The 8,241-nt window shown below is 46.6% G+C and overlaps 1 non-coding gene across 1 annotated transcript; it reads left to right on the top strand.

Moving 5' to 3' along the window:
* Positions 1-1,117: 1,117 nt before the first annotated feature.
* On the top strand, positions 1,118-1,208 carry TRNAY-GUA (transfer RNA tyrosine (anticodon GUA)). Its single transcript is given in 2 exon segments — positions 1,118-1,154; positions 1,173-1,208. It is a non-coding gene; the product is annotated as a tRNA-Tyr (tRNA).
* Positions 1,209-8,241: the final 7,033 nt, after the last annotated feature.

The raw sequence follows: 8,241 nt of genomic DNA, 5'->3' as shown, positions 1-8,241 counted from the left end.
AAATGAGAGCTCAAAATGTGAAAGGCAGCCACAACTTCACGTAAAAACCCAGTTACAGCACGATTCGTGGCTGGGAAACTGGACACAACAAATTCCGGTAACACATTTCCTAAGCGCACCTGCAACATTGTGTGCAACAAAGGATCGGTTTGATCACGTAGAAACAAAAATCTTGAGAAAACTTGTTTCAGAAACAAGTTGGAAAGTCCAAGGCCACCTCTTTTGACCGGTTGGAACAAATTAGCTCGACTAGTTCGCTCCCAATTCGAGCTCCAAATAAAAACAGCAAACACTCTATGCAGCTTCTGCACGTTTGCTCTGGTGATGAGCAAAAACTGCAAAAAATACCAAATTCTGGCTATCAAAAATACATTGCACACACTTGCACGCGCGAAAACAGAAAGGTCACGTCCTTTCCATCCATCCGCTTTTTTCCTTGCACTCTGCGTTACCTCACCCCACAACTCTGTACTGTTCTTATAGTGCTCTAAGGGTACCCCCAAATACTTCGCAGGGGAGGTCGTCCATTGCATGTTAGCAAACACTGCGGGTGTGCTCTCCCAATCACCGTGCCAAAATCCAATGCACTTATCCCAGTTAACTTCGCACCCGGTCTTTTTGCAATAGGCCCGCGCAACTTTGATAAAGGCATTTTCGTACCATGGAACGTCGACTGCACACTGTGCAAAAAACCCGAGACCATTGAACATGTCTTTATCGACTGCTGGGACCCGGTTTTCCACTGGGATATCTTGCAAAGAACTTTAAAAAAAAGAGCTACCTGTTACTCCATATGGCATCCGGTTCCTGCCTATAGAAAGTGGCGAAGTGCCATACGATATGTTTATGCTACTGGGCCTCCACAGCATCTGGAAAACTAGGATGGCGGCTAGGCACGCAGACGCAAATGTGAAACCAGTCAGGGAAAACTTTATAGAAAGTGTAGTTTCTCTGAGAGATGTTCTCCGCAGTCAACCTCAGCCACCGGAGTGGGTGGCAGTTATGGACAAATTGATCGAAATGAAAATGTTTTAATCCGTCGCCTTAGCCAAAGTCTGGCTAGCGACTTTTTATGCCTGCGCATGTATTGTTTTCCGGCAATAAAGAAAAAAAAAAGCCGTCGATAGCTCAGTTGGTAGAGCGGTGGACTGTAGAGGTTTCGTGTTACTGACATCCATAGGTCGCTGGTTCGAATCCGGCTCGACGGAGGGCATTTTTTTTATCTCCGAGCGCATGTTTTCAAATCGGAAACCATAGGGCACCTAAAACATGACCCACAAGACATTGGTAGCCATTTGAATGGAGTGGCAGTTATTCTTCAAGAGCACCCAGCCGCGTTGCGTACCCGCTGCGCTAAACACTGCCTGAACCTGGCTGTCTGTGATTCGTGCACTCTTTTCGACATCCGTAATGCCACTGGGGCCGTCCGGGAAATGTAAGCGTTTTTTCGAAAATCTGCTCAAATGACAGCTCTACTTACCCGAAAACACACAGGGAAGGCGAAAGAGCGGCTGCACGCGTTCTGCGATTCTTGGTGGGTGGAGTGGAACGAAGCCACCCAGACATTTCTCGAACTCTTTCTTGCGGTTGTTGCAGCTCTCGAAAACCTTCAAGAAGCAAACTCAGAAACAGCCATTAAACCACACCATCTCTTGATGTGCGTTCTCACTGCCTTATTCGTGGTAACCGATGCTATACGCGCAAGGATTTTGCCCCCAATGCTTCCGTTGTCAACGCAGCTTCGGTGCCCGACAGTCGACTTAGTTCAGGGAACGGCCATGCCGATAAAGATGAACGAGGCTGTTGTCGGGTTGCGAGAGAGGAGGTATTCGACGATACTTAAAACAGTGGAACAGCTGTTCGGGCAAGTCGATATATAGCTCGAAATGCCCCTTTTGATCGCAAGTGAAAGGCCCTTAAGGAACATTGCAATGTCAGCTGTGAGTAGTTCTTTAGGTTGCTGTTTGTATTCCTTTCCTTCCTTGACAACTTCCACGCGCAGCTTTCGGAGTAATTCAGAGAGCAAATGAGTGCCATTGAGCTTCTTTCTGCACTGCTACCCCAAAACATCGCCAGAGCGGAAAAAGTTGCAGAGGCAGAAAAATATTCTACACTCTACTAGGGTTTATTTCGTGCAATGAGCTCTCTGGCGAAGTTCTTGTCTGGAAACAGAAATGGAAGAACAGCGATGTTCAGTCCACCTCCGCGGCACAGGCGGCTTCCCTTTGCTCGAAGGCATAGTATTCAGGCACCCGCCGTCTGCTGCACATTCTGGCCACTTTCCCCGTCAGCAGCGCCGAAGCGGAACGTTCGTTTTCAAAGCTCTGAGGCCTCAAGTTTTATCTCAGAGCTACAATGGGGTGTGCAACATTCATCATGATATTTTTGTCAGTGCAGAAACTGTACTTCGTATCTTTTCGTCGACAGCTGGTGGCTTCGGCTGAATGCGTAGTCGGAACGAGATCGGAGAGACTGCTTTCCTAGTTTTTCTGAATTAGGATTCGGAGGTGAACGGACGATTTTACCAAACGCTAAGCTTGTAGAGAGACCCACAGAATTTTCATGTGTTCCCGCGACCATATTTAAATAGCGCTGTTTTTGCTCACCCGACAGCTTCGCGTTAAATTGAATCTGAAACTGTGGCCCTTACTTTTGTATTTGAGTAATTTTTCAGGTAAGTTCTAGTTCACTGCTTTCTCTGTTGTTTATTCTCGAAAAGGCTGTGGTACTTTGTCGCGGTTCTACAATAGGAAGCGGAAGTTATTGCAGAAAGGAGGCACTCTTCTTTGCCATCCCACGACCTATGACACTGGTTTTGATTGAAAGCACCGTTCGGATAATTAAACATTCACGTCAAACAACTTTTTTAGGCGAAAACCTTCCTTGGTTCATCAGTAGACAGAGGTTGCCCTCAAAAATGCCCGCTCTTATATCGCAATAAATAAAGAATTGGTACGAGAACAATATTGGGGTCTACGCGGGAGTCTATCTGGGGCCGCCGGAGTGCGAGACGGCGACCTGGCCATTGGGGAAGTGCCAGGTATATCTAAGCGCTCGATGTGACTCTTTTATCAGTTGTCAAACATGTTATACGCAGGCTAATTGTCGCCAGTTTTCAATTTCTAGAATACGAATTAGGAACAGTCTGAAGCGAAGCTATCACTGAGCCGGCCGTTCAAATCAATATGGTAGAAATATGCTTTGCAAAGCAAGCGTGGGAGCTACTTGGCTATAGAAACAAAAAACACGCATTTCTTAACGCACCAACGATGAAGCACTGGATGGCGCTTCATGGTGGCATGTTTGGAAACTTATCAGAGCGCCACAGATATCGCTTAAATGCGCCTTCCGCTTCACTGAGCAATAAAATTGACAGTCTGCGCTTGCAAGTGTGGTGCGTCTACTTCATGTTGTCATACCACTTTCGCGCAGTTACACGCGTCATCAGTATTGTGCGGACTCTTTACAGTTTTTCCGGTTGCCTCTATAATTTCTAATGTGATCCCCATGTATCCTGAGGTAGATGGCTATAGGCCATCTACCTAAGCGATCGCCAACAGAACCTGGTCTCAGAAGCCAACAGATTGCCAAAAGTGCGCCGATCACCACATGCAAGACGAGCACTGAAGAAACGTAGCGCACAAGGTTGAGCGGCTCATAAAACGGTCGCGTGCTCCGACTAAGTAATTTGAGACGATTGCCTGCCTCGTTATTTTCTGCGTGCTCAAAAGCAGATCAGGAAAGGAAACTTCTACTCATTGCGCGAAAACATTAGGTGCGAGTGCCCACTCTTTAGCACTTTTCTTCTACAGATATTCCTTGTGACAAATTTGAAGCGGCCTATTTTCACGGGCGTCCGACGTTCGTGTTCGCGATGTTCAGTGTCTTCTATAATGCGCAAAAGAAACTAATTTGCTTTTTCATAGTCCACCCTTAGGCCGAATTGTTAAAAAACATTACTTTCTCACGCACTTTTGCAGTGTAATGTATTTGTCAACTTATACCAAAGCGGATGTTTTCCTTTGTTACGGCGCGCGCAGTAGAACAAGAAGCAAGGGAGAAAAAAGAAACTTGTGCTCCTATCGTTGCCTTCATGATTATTTTATTTTTCCCCACCATTATTTTCTTGTTTAACATTTTGTACACCTATCAGTTGCCGCCTGTGTCTTGGCCAATCCCCCGCAGTGGGTATGCGCCATTTTCTAGAGGACAACAACAACAACAACAACAACAGCCTTCGGCTCGGCTGCTCGAGCTGCGCGCGGCATCGAGTGAACGCCATCTTCGCGAATGCTTTCTTTCAGCAGACGTGGTTACCATCTGTGCCCCCACCGCAGCCCTCACGACCGACGTGCCGCTGGCTGGACACTCCAACGAGCGCTGCGGAATCACCTCGGAGAAGGAGCGGGCTACTGCCAGAAGAGCAGAGAGCAGCGCGCGAGAACGGCAGCGCGGGCAATTCGGCGGCCCCCGTTCGAATAGCTTGCCGAGGGCTCGCCTTGGTCCAGCGCCCCAAGAGAACCCCCGGAGCACAAGGCTATGGCGACTACCGCCACCACCGCGTTCAAAGCCAAGGGATGCCTACTCCTTGGAGGAGCCTCCGCACGGAGGTCCACCTTCCAGTCAGAGCCGCCGGCCATCCTAACAGTGACCTTCAGGGTAACTTTGCTCCGGAGCTTTCTCTTCTCAGTTGCTTTTGTGCGCCGGATGATACTGTCGACAATTTCCGTGTCGCGCATTGCATTTAAACTACTCTGCTGATGCGAATGAAGGGAGGACTCAGTTTACACACAGCGCTAGCTCAAAATGAGTCTTCTGCGCATGCATCCTCAGCAGAGTCAGCAGGGCCTCAGTAAGTGTCTCATTCCCTCTCTTATCCTAGATCAGAATTTCTCGGTGTCTCTAAGCTGTTTGCGGGCCTAGCGCAGGGATAGTGCGTGTTTTGGAAGCAGGGAAAAGTAAAAGCTGGCCATTCGGTCTCATGAGGTGTGTCCAGATGTTGAGGCAGCTTCTCAAGCAAAAAGAATAAAAGAATAGTTTACCCATTTCATGGACTGTCGTGTTTAGTGTGACCGGCAACGAGTCGGTGGCGACATCAGCGCAATGTGGGCTGTATGTATTTTGAATGCGCCGTGAAAGACACTGCAAAAGCCGTAGTGCACTTTCGATTAGCAGGTATATGTTTGCGCTAGCACTGGTCTCTAATACTGCCCTTTATTAAGGTTGAACTACAATCGGTCTTTGCAAGTCATACTGAGTGCTTGGTTTTATGGATCTTAATGTACCAAAGGGACTCAGGCTGTGAGGCACGCCGTAGTGGAGGACTCCAGATAGTTTCGAGCATTTGAGTTTCTGTAATGTGCAATGCTATCGTGCAGTACACGCGCCTCCAGCATTCCGCCTCCATCGTATTCCGAGCACCGCGTCCGCGATCTGACCCGTGTTTTAGGGGTTAGCAGCCGAGCACCATAACCAGTGATCAACCGCGGTGGCACCGTACTGAGTGCATGTGTACAATTTAAAAATGGTTGTCGATTTGCTTACATTCCTGCGACGACGTTGTATTCAAGAGGACACTCAAATTTTGGTATCTCTGTTTATAACAGGAATAGTAATTATGCAGAAAAGTTGAACGGTAAACAGGCGCATAATAATGGATCCCGGCGAGAAGGCAATCAAAATTTATATCAAGTCCATATTTATAGGAGAGCAAATTTAACTATGCATAATCTAGCCAAAAGTTTTCATCAATGATTTGTGAACAGAACAGTGCACTTGTGTCTAGTCAGAGCAGAAGTACACCGGCGTGTCGCAGCACAGATGAGAATTTATTACTTAAATTTGTACTTATTTACCAGGTTGACCACAGCATTCATTTTTACTTCCTTTGTGGCGTCTTCAAGAAAAATTCGTGGAGAAAAAGATCAGTTTTCGGTAATATTGTTTAAAGGGTGCCATTCTGATTGTGAAACAGAAAGATGGCACAACTAGAACAAGATCTAAGTGGGCAAGATGCTGAGTTTATGCATCGCTACATATTTTTACTTGGGGAAATTACGCCTCATGCGAGAACATCGCTTCACCTCTAGATGCAGGGTTGTTTCTTGGGCTTTTTTCTTTGAGCCATTTTCTTGTCGTTCCTTGGCATTTCAGGCACAGTCAATGATGGCACCTTCGTCCCTAGTATCCAGTGATGCGAGTCATCGCCACTGCCACGATGGCCCAGCTGCTGAAGCTTGGAAAGCGTCCGACCATTCCAAGGCTTTCGGCCGCGGTGCTGCTGCTGGCCCTTCCATCCGCTTCGGTAAAACCCCTTGTATAGCAGAGTGGTTTTCGTAACGGCGTTTCGCTCACACTCGCGGTTAAAAGTTGCCACGAGGGACAAATGAGCTATCAGGTGCTGCACAGCTGCGTTGTATGACGAGAGATGCCTGGTTTCACAAAGACGCGAACGATGAAGCGCGTCGTACTTCCACTTGCACAAAGAGTGCTCGCAAGCCTTTCGCAAATAACGCAGAGAAATAACGGCGAGAAAAATGCGGAATTCTACTCTCGAAATTTCCACAGTGTGTTCGCTATGTGTGACGCCGGAACCTGAGGTTTAGAAAAGATGGCAAGTGGGCTTTACACTTCTAACTTCAAAAGTTGCGTGTGAAAGTATATAAAAACAGACAGCAAAAATAGTTGCCGCGAATAAAGAAATTGTGCCTACTCGGCAGTCGTTTGCTGGCCTGCTAGTTGGCGATGTGGACTGAGGAATTCATTCATTTAGAGTAGCGGTAAGACATAGCGCGCAGAAATTAGAAATGCAGTTTGAGCAAAGTCAAAAGGACTCATCAGTTTTTAGCATTACGTGTCATGTTTGTTGTTCTCTAGAGGGAGTGTTGATCACTTGCCTTTTATTTCATTTAAAAAGCGTGCTCAACTAATTCTCTGATAAAAAATAATGGTTAGTATAAATATGGCATCTGTGCTAAAATTGTCGGCGAGCCTGCGACAAACCTTCAGATGACAATGGTGTGTGGATGTTAATAAAAGTCAACTTATTTTTCTCAGAGTGGATTTCAAGGGATACAAATGAAAGCGGCGGTGGCTGCTAAGTGGCGGGCAGTCAGATGGGGAGATCTGCTGTGATTAATTGACCAGGGCTGACTGACGTCTAATTGGAACCTTTTGTAGAGGCCTTGGCCCTGCTTTGAATGCAAGTAGGCGGGCTATGATGACGACGTTGTAAATTTCGCTGTTGCCGCTGGAGCAAGCCGCTGAGGATGTCAAGAACATACTCGTGTTTGTTGTAAATAAAGGCTCATTAATATTAAATTCTAATTCCAGTACTATCTCCCCTCCATGATTCCTATGCCACTAAGCTGTTGGCAAAGTATTCAAGTAATTAGCGGTTCCGGTGAACCGCGTTGATGTGCGTGGATGAAATGCTTGACACGCCTTGTTAGCTTTCAAAGGTATAGAATAGCTTCTCGCTTACACTGTGCTTGTTTCTCTGGTTTTCGACAAGACCAGATAAGCCAGAGGTCAACCTGAGGTCACCTATACGAACAAGGTCGAAAGCGGAGTGTAAAGGTGGACACATAGCTGACGGAGATGCAGTCGTGGTTGCAACCCACCGCTGTGGCTAAGTGGACATAAGGTTCCAATGCCGAATATTGGTCATTTTTTATTCTTTTATCCTTTCCCGACTTTGGATTTGTCGAGCGAGTTCCATCCCTGCTTTCACGGCTATATTTTCATCTAGGGGAAATAAAAACATCTCTAAGTTGGCATTTTCTACTATGTAAAACCCCATGAAGGTAGAAAACAATCCCAAGCCCCGCACTGTACTGCGAGGCACATGGCTCGTAGTGTTGGTTTGGATGCGTAAACATACATTAATTCGTCCTTTTGTACAAACTGAAAGAATGGGAAGATCACATACTGCAGTATTATTGAAAGAAAATAAAAGCAAACACTAGAGATTCGGAGGTGAGGACAAGATGATGATTTTCTTGACAGATTTACTTCCTCGAACAAAATGCGTTGATAATAGTTCTTATTTTCACAAACATCATATTACCGCTTAGTGAAGAAACGTTGTGCATATATTTCATTCTCATAGAGCGTAACGGACCCCCTACTCGCATCTCCCAAAAGCGGATGCGCAGATGGCCTCATCGGGCTTGACTGGGGGTGTACGGCCGTGCAGTTATTTCAACGCTAATAGCTCAGTCAAACAAAGCATGGCCTTAT

Source organism: Amblyomma mixtum, chromosome 3, assembly GCF_055824585.1.
Source record: "Amblyomma mixtum isolate Tamu chromosome 3, ASM5582458v1, whole genome shotgun sequence".
In the NCBI taxonomy this organism is placed as follows: Eukaryota; Metazoa; Arthropoda; class Arachnida; order Ixodida; family Ixodidae; genus Amblyomma; species Amblyomma mixtum.
The sequence above is the reverse complement of the archived record's forward strand: the minus strand, read 5'-3'. Positions and strand labels throughout refer to the sequence as shown.